The sequence below is a fragment of the Schistocerca cancellata genome, unplaced genomic scaffold (genome assembly GCF_023864275.1).
Source record: "Schistocerca cancellata isolate TAMUIC-IGC-003103 unplaced genomic scaffold, iqSchCanc2.1 HiC_scaffold_1151, whole genome shotgun sequence".
Lineage (NCBI taxonomy): Eukaryota > Metazoa > Arthropoda > Insecta > Orthoptera > Acrididae > Schistocerca > Schistocerca cancellata.
In genome coordinates, this window is record NW_026047150.1 from 5,304,951 (window position 1) to 5,318,535 (window position 13,585).

The window sequence follows — 13,585 nt, forward strand, 5'->3', positions numbered from 1 at the left end:
TTTCAGAGAGAAAAGCGACCAATGTGACTATCTGGCGTTATGTCGATTCGATAGTAAATGACGGAAACGGGAGATTTTCTTAGGTTTTTACTACATATTAACACTTTACACAATTTCTCGTGTTACCTGGCTGCCAGTCCTCGGTTCATGCAAAATCTTAAGGTCCTCGGTCTGGTCCAAGGCACCAAACCGCCCAATAATTCATTAATCGATAACTAAAACTTGAAATGTAGCTCTTCTTACTGGGCGATTGCATAAACTTAGATGCTTCTTCAGTGTTCTACTATGCCGCTTGTAGTGACTCTGCATACCGCATCACGCGACAAGGGCTTGCAGACGATAAATGTAACCGTTTCAGAGAGAAAAGCGACCACTGTGACGATCTGGCGTTATGTCGATTCGATAGTAAATGACGGAAACGGGAGATTTTCTTAGGTTTTTACTACATATTAACACTTTACACAATTTCTCGTGTTACCTGGCTGCCAGTCCTCGGTTCATGCAAAATCTTAAGGTCCTCGGTCTGGTCCAAGGCACCAAACCGCCCAATAATTCATTAATCGATAACTAAAACTTGAAATGTAGCTCTTCTTACTGGGCGATTGCATCAACGTAGATTCTTATTCTGTGTTCTAGTGTGCTGCTTGTACTGTGTCTGCATACCGCATCACGCGACAAGGGCTTGCAGACGATAAATGTAACCGTTTCAGAGAGAAAAGCGACCACTGTGACGATCTGGCGTTATGTCGATTCGATGGTAAATGACGGAAACGGGAGATTTTCTTAGGTTTTTACTACATATTAACACTTTACACAATTTCTCGTGTTACGTGGCTGCCAGTCCTCGGTTCATGCAAAATCTTAAGGTCCTCGGTCTGGTCCAAGGCACCAAACCGCCCAATAATTCATTAATCGATAACTAAAACTTGAAATGTAGCTCTTCTTACTGGCCGATTGCATCAACGTAGATTCTTATTCTGTGTTCTAGTGTGCTGCTTGTACTGTGTATGCATACCGCATCACGTGAGAAGGGCTTGCAGACGATAAATGTAACCGTTTCAGAGAGAAGAGCGACCATTGTGACGATCTGGCGTTATGTCGATTCGATAGTAAATGACGGAAACGGGAGATTTTCTTAGGTCTTTACTACATATTAACACTTTACACAATTTCTCGTGTTACCTGGCTGCCAGTCCTCGGTTCATGCAAAATCTTAAGGTCCTCGGTCTGGTCCAAGGCACCAAACCGCCCAATAATTCATTAATCGATAACTAAAACTTGAAATGTAGCTCTTCTTACTGGCCGATTGCATCAACGTAGATTCTTATTCTGTGTTCTAGTGTGCTGCTTGTACTGTGTCTGCATACCGCATCACGCGACAAGGGCTTGCAGACGATAAATGTAACCGTTTCAGAGAGAAAAGCGACCAATGTGACGATCTGGCGTTATGTCGATTCGATAGTAAATGACGGAAACGGGAGATTTTCTTAGGTTTTTACTACATATTAACACTTTACACAATTTCTCGTGTTACCTGGCTGCCAGTCCTCGGTTCATGCAAAATCTTAAGGTCCTCGGTCTGGTCCAAGGCACCAAACCGCCCAATAATTCATTAATCGATAACTAAAACTTGAAATGTAGCTCTTCTTACTGGCCGATTGCATCAACGTAGATTCTTATTCTGTGTTCTAGTGTGCTGCTTGTACTGTGTCTGCATACCGCATCATGCGACAAGGGCTTGCAGACGATAAATGTAACCGTTTCAGAGAGAAAAGCGACCACTGTGACGATCTGGCGTTATGTCGATTCGATAGTAAATGACGGAAACGGGAGATTTTCTTAGGTTTTTACTACATATTAACACTTTACACAATTTCTCGTGTTACCTGGCTGCCAGTCCTCGGTTCATGCAAAATCTTGAGGTCCTCGGTCTGGTCCAAGGCACCAAACCGCCCAATAATTCATTAATCGATAACTAAAACTTGAAATGTAGCTCTTCTTCCTGGCCGATTGCATCAACGTAGATTCTTATTCTGTGTTCTAGTGTGCTGCTTGTACTGTGTCTGCATACCGCATCACGCGACAAGGGCTTGCAGACGATTAATGTAACCGTTTCAGAGAGAAAAGCGACCACTGTGACGATCTGGCGTTATGTCGATTCGATAGTAAATGACGGAAACGGGAAATTTTTTTAGGATTTTACTACATATTAACACTTTACACAATTTCTCGTGTTACCTGGCTGCCAGTCCTCGGTTCATGCAAAATCTTAAGGTCTTCGGTTTGGTCCAAGGCACCAAACCGCCCAATAATTCATTAATCGATAACTAAAACTTGAACTGCAGCTCTTCTTACTGGGCGATTGCATTAACTTAGATGCTTCTTCAGTGTTCTACTATGCCGCTTGTAGTGACTCTGCATACCGCATCACGCGACAAGGGCTTGCAGACGATAAATGTAACCGTTTCAGAGAGAAAAGCGACCACTGTGACGATCTGGCGTTATGTCGATTCGATAGTAAATGACGGAAACGGGAGATTTTCTTGGGTTTTTACTACATATTAACACTTTACACAATTTCTCGTGTTACCTGGCTGCCAGTTTTCGGTTCATGCAAAATCTTAAGGTCCTCGGTCTGGTCCAAGGCACCAAACCGCCCAATAATTCATTAATCGATAACTAAAACTTGAAATGTAGCTCTTCTTACTGGCCGATTGCATCAACGTAGATTCTTATTCTGTGTTCTAGTGTGCTGCTTGTACTGTGTCTGCATACCGCATCACGCGACAAGGGTTTGCAGACGATAAATGTAACCGTTTCAGAGAGAAAAGCGACCACTGTGACGATCTGGCGTTATGTCGATTCGATAGTAAATGACGGAAACGGGAGATTTTCTTAGGTTTTTACTACATATTAACACTTTACACAATTTCTCGTGTTACCTGGCTGCCAGTCCTCAGTTCATGCAAAATCTTAAGGTCCTCGGTCTGGTCCAAGGCACCAAACCGCCCAATAATTCATTAATCGATAACTAAAACTTGAAATGTAGCTCTTCTTACTGGCCGATTGCATCAACGTAGATTCTTATTCTGTGTTCTAGTGTGCTGCTTGTACTGTGTCTGCATACCGCATCACGCGACAAGGGCTTGCAGACGATAAATGTAACCGTTTCAGAGAGAAAAGCGACCAATGTGACGATCTAGCGTTATGTCGATTCGATAGTAAATGACGGAAACGGGAGATTTTCTTAGGTTTTTACTACATATTAACACTTTACACAATTTCTCGTGTTACCTGGCTGCCAGTCCTCGGTTCATGCAAATTCTTAAGGTCCTCGGTCTGGTCCAAGGCACCAAACCGCCCAATAATTCATTAATCGATAACTAAAACTTGAAATGTAGCTCTTCTTCCTGGCCGATTGCATCAACGTAGATTCTTATTCTGTGTTCTAGTGTGCTGCTTGTACTGTGTCTGCATACCGCATCACGCGACAAGGGCTTGCAGACGATAAATGTAACCGTTTCAGAGAGAAAAGCGACCACTGTGACGATCTGGCGTTATGTCGATTCGATAGTAAATGACGGAAACGGGAGATTTTCTTAGGTTTTTACTACATATTAACACTTTACACAATTTCTCGTGTTACCTGGCTGCCAGTCCTCGGTTCATGCAAAATCTTAAGGTCCTCGGTCTGGTCCAAGGCACCAAACCGCCCAATAATTCATTAATCGATAACTAAAACTTGAAATGTAGCTCTTCTTACTGGCCGATTGCATCAACGTAGATTCTTATTCTGTGTTCTAGTGTGCTGCTTGTACTGTGTCTGCATACCGCATCACGCGACAAGGGCTTGCAGACGATAAATGTAACCGTTTCAGTGAGAAAAGCGACCACTGTGACGATCTGGCGTTATGTCGATACGATAGTAAATGACGGAAACGGGAGATTTTCTTAGGTTTTCACTACATATTAACACTTTACACAATTTCTCGTGTTACCTGGCTGCCAGTCCTCGGTTCATGCAAAATCTTAAGGTCTTCGGTTTGGTCCAAGGCACCAAACCGCCCAATAATTCATTAATCGATAACTAAAACTTGAACTGCAGCTCTTCTTACTGGGCGATTGCATTAACTTAGATGCTTCTTCAGTGTTCTACTATGCCGCTTGTAGTGACTCTGCATACCGCATCACGCGACAAGGGCTTGCAGACGATAAATGTAACCGTTTCAGAGAGAAAAGCGACCACTGTGACGATCTGGCGTTATGTCGATTCGATAGTAAATGACGGAAACGGGAGATTTTCTTGGGTTTTTACTACATATTAACACTTTACACAATTTCTCGTGTTACCTGGCTGTCAGTCCTCGGTTCATGCAAAATCTTAAGGTCCTCGGTCTGGTCCAAGGCACCAAACCGCCCAATAATTCATTAATCGATAACTAAAACTTGAAATGTAGCTCTTCTTACTGGCCGATTGCATCAACGTAGATTCTTATTCTGTGTTCTAGTGTGCTGCTTGTACTGTGTCTGCATACCGCATCACGCGACAAGGGCTTGCAGACGATAAATGTAACCGTTTCAGAGAGAAAAGCGACCACTGTGACGATCTGGCGTTATGTCGATTCGATAGTAAATGACGGAAACGGGAGATTTTCTTAGGTTTTTACTACATATTAACACTTTACACAATTTCTCGTGTTACCTGGCTGCCAGTTTTCGGTTCATGCAAAATCTTAAGGTCCTCGGTCTGGTCCAAGGCACCAAACCGCCCAATAATTCATTAATCGATAACTAAAACTTGAAATGTAGCTCTTCTTACTGGCCGATTGCATCAACGTAGATTCTTATTCTGTGTTCTAGTGTGCTGCTTGTACTGTGTCTGCATACCGCATCACGCGACAAGGGCTTGCAGACGATAAATGTAACCGTTTCAGAGAGAAAAGCGACCACCTTGACGATCTGGCGTTATGTCGATTCGATAGTAAATGACGGAAACGGGAGATTTTCTTAGGTTTTTACTACATATTAACACTTTACACAATTTCTCGTGTTACCTGGCTGCCAGTCCTCAGTTCATGCAAAATCTTAAGGTCCTCGGTCTGGTCCAAGGCACCAAACCGCCCAATAATTCATTAATCGATAACTAAAACTTGAAATGTAGCTCTTCTTACTGGCCGATTGCATCAACGTAGATTCTTATTCTGTGTTCTAGTGTGCTGCTTGTACTGTGTCTGCATACCGCATCACACGACAAGGGCTTGCAGACGATAAATGTAACCGTTTCAGAGAGAAAAGCGACCAATGTGACGATCTAGCGTTATGTCGATTCGATAGTAAATGACGGAAACGGGAGATTTTCTTAGGTTTTTACTACATATTAACACTTTACACAATTTCTCGTGTTACCTGGCTGCCAGTCCTCGGTTCATGCAAATTCTTAAGGTCCTCGGTCTGGTCCAAGGCACCAAACCGCCCAATAATTCATTAATCGATAACTAAAACTTGAAATGTAGCTCTTCTTCCTGGCCGATTGCATCAACGTAGATTCTTATTCTGTGTTCTAGTGTGCTGCTTGTACTGTGTCTGCATACCGCATCACGCGACAAGGGCTTGCAGACGATAAATGTAACCGTTTCAGAGAGAAAAGCGACCACTGTGACGATCTGGCGTTATGTCGATTCGATAGTAAATGACGGAAACGGGAGATTTTCTTAGGTTTTTACTACATATTAACACTTTACACAATTTCTCGTGTTACCTGGCTGCCAGTCCTCGGTTCATGCAAAATCTTAAGGTCCTCGGTCTGGTCCAAGGCACCAAACCGCCCAATAATTCATTAATCGATAACTAAAACTTGAAATGTAGCTCTTCTTACTGGCCGATTGCATCAACGTAGATTCTTATTCTGTGTTCTAGTGTGCTGCTTGTACTGTGTCTGCATACCGCATCACGCGACAAGGGCTTGCAGACGATAAATGTAACCGTTTCAGTGAGAAAAGCGACCACTGTGACGATCTGGCGTTATGTCGATACGATAGTAAATGACGGAAACGGGAGATTTTCTTAGGTTTTCACTACATATTAACACTTTACACAATTTCTCGTGTTACCTGGCTGCCAGTCCTCGGTTCATGCAAAATCTTAAGGTCCTCGGTCTGGTCCAAGGCACCAAACCGCCCAATAATTCATTAATCGATAGCTAAAACTTGAAATGTAGCTCTTCTTACTGGGCGATTGCATAAACTTAGATGCTTCTTCAGTGTTCTACTATGCCACTTGTAGTAACTCTGCATACCGCATCACGCGACAAGGGCTTGCAGACGATAAATGTAACCGTTTCAGAGAGAAAAGCGACCACTGTGACGATCTGGCGTTATGTCGATTCGATAGTAAATGACGGAAACGGGAGATTTTCTTAGGTTTTTACTACATATTAACACTTTACACAATTTCTCGTGTTACCTGGCTGCCAGTCCTCGGTTCATGCAAAATCTTAAGGTCCTCGGTCTGGTCCAAGGCACCAAACCGCCCAATAATTCATTAATCGATAACTAAAACTTGAAATGTAGCTCTTCTTACTGGCCGATTGCATCAACGTAGATTCTTATTCTGTGTTCTAGTGTGCTGCTTGTACTGTGTCTGCATACCGCATCACGCGACAAGGGCTTGCAGACGATAAATGTAACCGTTTCAGAGAGAAAAGCGACCACTGTGACGATCTGGCGATATGTCGATTCGATAGTAAATGACGGAAACGGGAGATTTTCTTAGGATTTTACTACATATTAACACTTTACACAATTTCTCGTGTTACCTGGCTGCCAGTCCTCGGTTCATGCAAAATCTTAAGGTCCTCGGTCTGGTCCAAGGCACCAAACCGCTCAATAATTCATTAATCGATAGCTAAAACTTGAAATGTAGCTCTTCTTACTGGGCGATTGCATAAACTTAGATGCTTCTTCAGTGTTCTACTATGCCACTTGTAGTAACTCTGCATACCGCATCACGCGACAAGGGCTTGCAGACGATAAATGTAACCGTTTCAGAGAGAAAAGCGACCACTGTGACGATCTGGCGTTATGTCGATTAGATAGTAAATGACGGAAACGGGAGATTTTCTTAGGTTTTTACTACATATTAACACTTTACACAATTTCTCGTGTTACCTGGCTGCCAGTCCTCGGTTCATGCAAAATCTTAAGGTCCTCGGTCTGGTCCAAGGCACCAAACCGCCCAATAATTCATTAATCGATAACTAAAACTTGAAATGTAGCTCTTCTTACTGGCCGATTGCATCAACGTAGATTCTTATTCTGTGTTCTAGTGTGCTGCTTGTACTGTGTCTGCATACCGCATCACGCGACAAGGGCTTGCAGACGATAAACGTAACCGTTTCAGAGAGAAAAGCGACCACTGTGACGATCTGGCGTTATGTCGATTCGATAGTAAATGACGGAAACGGGAGATTTTCTTAGGTTTTTACTACATATTAACACTTTACACAATTTCTCGTGTTACCTGGCTGCCAGTCCTCGGTTCATGCAAAATCTTAAGGTCCTCGGTCTGGTCCAAGGCACCAAACCGCCCAATAATTCATTAATCGATAACTAAAACTTGAACTGCAGCTCTTCTTACTGGGCGATTGCATAAACTTAGATGCTTCTTCAGTGTTCTACTATGCCGCTTGTAGTGACTCTGCATACCGCATCACGCGACAAGGGCTTGCAGACGATAAATGTAACCGTTTCAGAGAGAAAAGCGACGACTGTGACGATCTGGCGTTATGTCGATTCGATAGTAAATGACGGAAACGGGAGATTTTCTTGGGTTTTTACTACATATTAAACTTTACACAATTTCTCGTGTTACCTGGCTGCCAGTCCTCGGTTCATGCAAAATCTTAAGGTCCTCGGTCTGGTCCAAGCCACCAAACCGCCCAATAATTCATTAATCGATAGCTAAAACTTGAAATGTAGCTCTTCTTACTGGCCGATTGCATCAACGTAGATTCTTATTCTGTGTTCTAGTGTGCTGCTTGTACTGTGTCTGCATACCGCATCACGCGACAAGGGCTTGCAGACGATAAACGTAACCGTTTCAGAGAGAAAAGCGACCACTGTGACGATCTGGCGTTATGTCGATTCGATAGTAAATGACGGAAACGGGAGATTTTCTTAGGTTTTTACTACATATTAACACTTTACACAATTTCTCGTGTTACCTGGCTGCCAGTCCTCGGTTCATGCAAAATCTTAAGGTCCTCGGTCTGGTCCAAGCCACCAAACCGCCCAATAATTCATTAATCGATAACTAAAACTTGAAATGTAGCTCTTCTTACTGGCCGATTGCATCAACGTAGATTCTTATTCTGTGTTCTAGTGTGCTGCTTGTACTGTGTCTGCATACCGCATCACGCGACAAGGGCTTGCAGACGATAAATGTAACCGTTTCAGTGAGAAAAGCGACCACGGTGACGATCTGGCGTTATGTCGATTCGATAGTAAATGACGGAAACGGGAGATTTTCTTAGGTTTTCACTACATATTAACACTTTACACAATTTCTCGTGTTACCTGGCTGCCAGTCCTCGGTTCATGCAAAATCTTAAGGTCCTCGGTCTGGTCCAAGGCACCAAACCGCCCAATAATTCATTAATCGATAACTAAAACTTGAAATGTAGCTCTTCTTACTGGGCGATTGCATAAACTTAGATGCTTCTTCAGTGTTCTACTATGCCACTTGTAGTAACTCTGCATACCGCATCACGCGACAAGGGCTTGCAGACGATAAATGTAACCGTTTCAGAGAGAAAAGCGACCACTGTGACGATCTGGCGTTATGTCGATTCGATAGTAAATGACGGAAACGGGAGATTTTCTTAGGTTTTTACTACATATTAACACTTTACACAATTTCTCGTGTTACCTGGCTGCCAGTCCTCGGTTCATGCAAAATCTTAAGGTCCTCGGTCTGGTCCAAGGCACCAAACCGCTCAATAATTCATTAATCGATAACTAAAACTTGAAATGTAGCTCTTCTTACTGGCCGATTGCATCAACGTAGATTCTTATTCTGTGTTCTAGTGTGCTGCTTGTACTGTGTCTGCATACCGCATCACGCGACAAGGGCTTGCAGACGATAAATGTAACCGTTTCAGTGAGAAAAGCGACCACTGTGACGATCTGGCGTTATGTCGATACGATAGTAAATGACGGAAACGGGAGATTTTCTTAGGTTTTCACTACATATTAACACTTTACACAATTTCTCGTGTTACCTGGCTGCCAGTCCTCGGTTCATGCAAAATCTTAAGGTCCTCGGTCTGGTCCAAGGCACCAAACCGCCCAATAATTCATTAATCGATAGCTAAAACTTGAAATGTAGCTCTTCTTACTGGGCGATTGCATAAACTTAGATGCTTCTTCAGTGTTCTACTATGCCACTTGTAGTAACTCTGCATACCGCATCACGCGACAAGGGCTTGCAGACGATAAATGTAACCGTTTCAGAGAGAAAAGCGACCACTGTGACGATCTGGCGTTATGTCGATTCGATAGTAAATGACGGAAACGGGAGATTTTCTTAGGATTTTACTACATATCAACACTTTACACAATTTCTCGTGTTACCTGGCTGCCAGTCCTCGGTTCATGCAAAATCTTAAGGTCCTCGGTCTGGTCCAAGGCACCAAACCGCCCAATAATTCATTAATCGATAACTAAAACTTGAACTGCATCTCTTCTTACTGGGCGATTGCATTAACTTAGATGCTTCTTCAGTGTTCTACTATGCCGCTTGTAGTGACTCTGCATACCGCATCACGCGACAAGGGCTTGCAGACGATAAATGTAACCGTTTCAGAGAGAAAAGCGACCACTGTGACGATCTGGCGTTATGTCGATTCGATAGTAAATGACGGAAACGGGAGATTTTCTTGGGTTTTTACTACATATTAACACTTTACACAATTTCTCGTGTTACCTGGCTGCCAGTTTTCGGTTCATGCAAAATCTTAAGGTCTTCGGTTTGGTCCAAGGCACCAAACCGCCCAATAATTCATTAATCGATAACTAAAACTTGAAATGTAGCTCTTCTTCCTGGCCGATTGCATCAACGTAGATTCTTATTCTGTGTTCTAGTGTGCTGCTTGTACTGTGTCTGCATACCGCATCACGCGACAAGGGCTTGCAGACGATAAATGTAACCGTTTCAGAGAGAAAAGCGACGACTGTGACGATCTGGCGTTATGTCGATTCGATAGTAAATGACGGAAACGGGAGATTTTCTTGGGTTTTTACTACATATTAAACTTTACACAATTTCTCGTGTTACCTGGCTGCCAGTCCTCGGTTCATGCAAAATCTTAAGGTCCTCGGTCTGGTCCAAGCCACCAAACCGCCCAATAATTCATTAATCGATAACTAAAACTTGAAATGTAGCTCTTCTTACTGGCCGATTGCATCAACGTAGATTCTTATTCTGTGTTCTAGTGTGCTGCTTGTACTGTGTCTGCATACCGCATCACGCGACAAGGGCTTGCAGACGATAAATGTAACCGTTTCAGAGAGAAAAGCGACCAATGTGACGATCTGGCGTTATGTCGATTCGATAGTAAATGACGGAAACGGGAGATTTTCTTAGGTTTTTACTACATATTAACACTTTACACAATTTCTCGTGTTACCTGGCTGCCAGTCCTCGGTTCATGCAAAATCTTAAGGTCCCCGGTCTGGTCCAAGGCACCAAACCGCCCAATAATTCATTAATCGATAACTAAAACTTGAAATGTAGCTCTTCTTACTGGCCGATTGCATCAACGTAGATTCTTATTCTGTGTTCTAGTGTGCTGCTTGTACTGTGTCTGCATACCGCATCACGCGACAAGGGCTTGCAGACGATAAATGTAACCGTTTCAGTGAGAAAAGCGACCACGGTGACGATCTGGCGTTATGTCGATACGATAGTAAATGACGGAAACGGGAGATTTTCTTAGGTTTTCACTACATATTAACACTTTACACAATTTCTCGTGTTACCTGGCTGCCAGTCCTCGGTTCATGCAAAATCTTAAGGTCCTCGGTCTGGTCCAAGGCACCAAACCGCCCAATAATTCATTAATCGATAACTAAAACTTGAAATGTAGCTCTTCTTACTGGGCGATTGCATAAACTTAGATGCTTCTTCAGTGTTCTACTATGCCACTTGTAGTAACTCTGCATACCGCATCACGCGACAAGGGCTTGCAGACGATAAATGTAACCGTTTCAGAGAGAAAAGCGACCACTGTGACGATCTGGCGTTATGTCGATTCGATAGTAAATGACGGAAACGGGAGATTTTCTTAGGTTTTTACTACATATTAACACTTTACACAATTTCTCGTGTTACCTGGCTGCCAGTCCTCGGTTCATGCAAAATCTTAAGGTCCTCGGTCTGGTCCAAGGCACCAAACCGCTCAATAATTCATTAATCGATAACTAAAACTTGAAATGTAGCTCTTCTTACTGGCCGATTGCATCAACGTAGATTCTTATTCTGTGTTCTAGTGTGCTGCTTGTACTGTGTCTGCATACCGCATCACGCGACAAGGGCTTGCAGACGATAAATGTAACCGTTTCAGTGAGAAAAGCGACCACTGTGACGATCTGGCGTTATGTCGATACGATAGTAAATGACGGAAACGGGAGATTTTCTTAGGTTTTCACTACATATTAACACTTTACACAATTTCTCGTGTTACCTGGCTGCCAGTCCTCGGTTCATGCAAAATCTTAAGGTCCTCGGTCTGGTCCAAGGCACCAAACCGCCCAATAATTCATTAATCGATAGCTAAAACTTGAAATGTAGCTCTTCTTACTGGGCGATTGCATAAACTTAGATGCTTCTTCAGTGTTCTACTATGCCACTTGTAGTAACTCTGCATACCGCATCACGCGACAAGGGCTTGCAGACGATAAATGTAACCGTTTCAGAGAGAAAAGCGACCACTGTGACGATCTGGCGTTATGTCGATTCGATAGTAAATGACGGAAACGGGAGATTTTCTTAGGATTTTACTACATATCAACACTTTACACAATTTCTCGTGTTACCTGGCTGCCAGTCCTCGGTTCATGCAAAATCTTAAGGTCCTCGGTCTGGTCCAAGGCACCAAACCGCCCAATAATTCATTAATCGATAACTAAAACTTGAACTGCATCTCTTCTTACTGGGCGATTGCATTAACTTAGATGCTTCTTCAGTGTTCTACTATGCCGCTTGTAGTGACTCTGCATACCGCATCACGCGACAAGGGCTTGCAGACGATAAATGTAACCGTTTCAGAGAGAAAAGCGAACACTGTGACGATCTGGCGTTATGTCGATTCGATAGTAAATGACGGAAACGGGAGATTTTCTTGGGTTTTTACTACATATTAACACTTTACACAATTTCTCGTGTTACCTGGCTGCCAGTCCTCGGTTCATGCAAAATCTTAAGGTCTTCGGTTTGGTCCAAGGCACCAAACCGCCCAATAATTCATTAATCGATAACTAAAACTTGAAATGTAGCTCTTCTTCCTGGCCGATTGCATCAACGTAGATTCTTATTCTGTGTTCTAGTGTGCTGCTTGTACTGTGTCTGCATACCGCATCACGCGACAAGGGCTTGCAGACGATAAATGTAACCGTTTCAGAGAGAAAAGCGACCACTGTGACGATCTGGCGTTATGTCGATTCGATAGTAAATGACGGAAACGGGAGATTTTCTTAGGTTTTTACTACATATTAACACTTTACACAATTTCTCGTGTTACCTGGCTGCCAGTCCTCGGTTCATGCAAAATCTTAAGGTCCTCGGTCTGGTCCAAGGCACCAAACCGCTCAATAATTCATTAATCGATAACTAAAACTTGAAATGTAGCTCTTCTTACTGGCCGATTGCATCAACGTAGATTCTTATTCTGTGTTCTAGTGTGCTGCTTGTACTGTGTCTGCATACCGCATCACGCGACAAGGGCTTGCAGACGATAAATGTAACCGTTTCAGTGAGAAAAGCGACCACTGTGACGATCTGGCGTTATGTCGATACGATAGTAAATGACGGAAACGGGAGATTTTCTTAGGTTTTCACTACATATTAACACTTTACACAATTTCTCGTGTTACCTGGCTGCCAGTCCTCGGTTCATGCAAAATCTTAAGGTCCTCGGTCTGGTCCAAGGCACCAAACCGCCCAATAATTCATTAATCGATAGCTAAAACTTGAAATGTAGCTCTTCTTACTGGGCGATTGCATAAACTTAGATGCTTCTTCAGTGTTCTACTATGCCACTTGTAGTAACTCTGCATACCGCATCACGCGACAAGGGCTTGCAGACGATAAATGTAACCGTTTCAGAGAGAAAAGCGACCACTGTGACGATCTGGCGTTATGTCGATTCGATAGTAAATGACGGAAACGGGAGATTTTCTTAGGATTTTACTACATATCAACACTTTACACAATTTCTCGTGTTACCTGGCTGCCAGTCCTCGGTTCATGCAAAATCTTAAGGTCCTCGGTCTGGTCCAAGGCACCAAACCGCCCAATAATTCATTAATCG